Source organism: Quercus lobata, chromosome 2 (assembly GCF_001633185.2).
Source record: "Quercus lobata isolate SW786 chromosome 2, ValleyOak3.0 Primary Assembly, whole genome shotgun sequence".
Taxonomy (NCBI): domain Eukaryota; kingdom Viridiplantae; phylum Streptophyta; class Magnoliopsida; order Fagales; family Fagaceae; genus Quercus; species Quercus lobata.
The window spans coordinates 27,691,038-27,692,038 of NC_044905.1; positions in this window are offsets into that span (position 1 = coordinate 27,691,038).

The window sequence follows — 1,001 nt, forward strand, 5'->3', positions numbered from 1 at the left end:
GTCTCGTTTAAATACTAGGAGGCCTACTAGTTTATTATTCATTGTAATCTACTGTTAGGTTGGATATCAAATTCGTAATTGTTTGATCTCTCTAACTTGTGAAGAAACAAAGATTTAATGATTTGCTACGTCAAAAATTATTAGATTTTAGGAAGAACGCTTGACTAAATTAAATACAACCGCTTGTGCTTGTGTTGTTTAGTTTCATTGATCTCTCTAATTCTTAAGGTTGCTACTAGATTAAACTTGTAGCGCTTGTCTTGGGTTGTTTAGTAGTTAGGGTTTATTAGATCGCTTGTTTTCTAATTAACTGCGACTAAGGAGAGATAGGAAAATAGTTCCAACGGTGTATATTCAAAGTGTGAATTGATATATGCTTGCATCGATGATCAGTTGTAAAATTCTGATAGTGGATGTTGACTTAGACCAAGATTTGTTCTTTTTATTGATTTCAATACATTAATTTGAATTGTTCTTTAGTTGTTGTTGTTGGTTTTTTTTTTTTTTTTTTTCCTTAAAATTTTTTTCATTATACTCACCCCCCTCCTTGTTCACGTAGAATAAAACTAGGCTAGATAGTCTCCGTGGGAACAATCCTTACTCATACTACTACATATATTTTTAGGAGAATAGGTTTTATTTTTGATTGTCTACGATAGTACACCAGATGCTAACAAACGAAATTGTTTAAAAATAGATGTTATTTTGAAAAAAAAAAAAAAAAAAAAAAAAAAAAAACCCATCCCACCACTCTTGCGTGTAAAAATTCTCTTAGCTATTGTATTTGTCCCTTTGTAATTATTGATGCTCTTTAGTCTTTATGGGTTCAGGTTAGAGCTTAAAAAAAAGGGGGGGGGGGGTTTGCTATCAAAAAACAGTATACCGATTACCCATTCTAGACTTGAAATTTTTGCTAATTTTATATTTTTGTATATATAATAAATAAATAAATAAAGTTGAGACGTGGGAGTGGGTAAATGGGTAAAGGTTTTTAATAAATT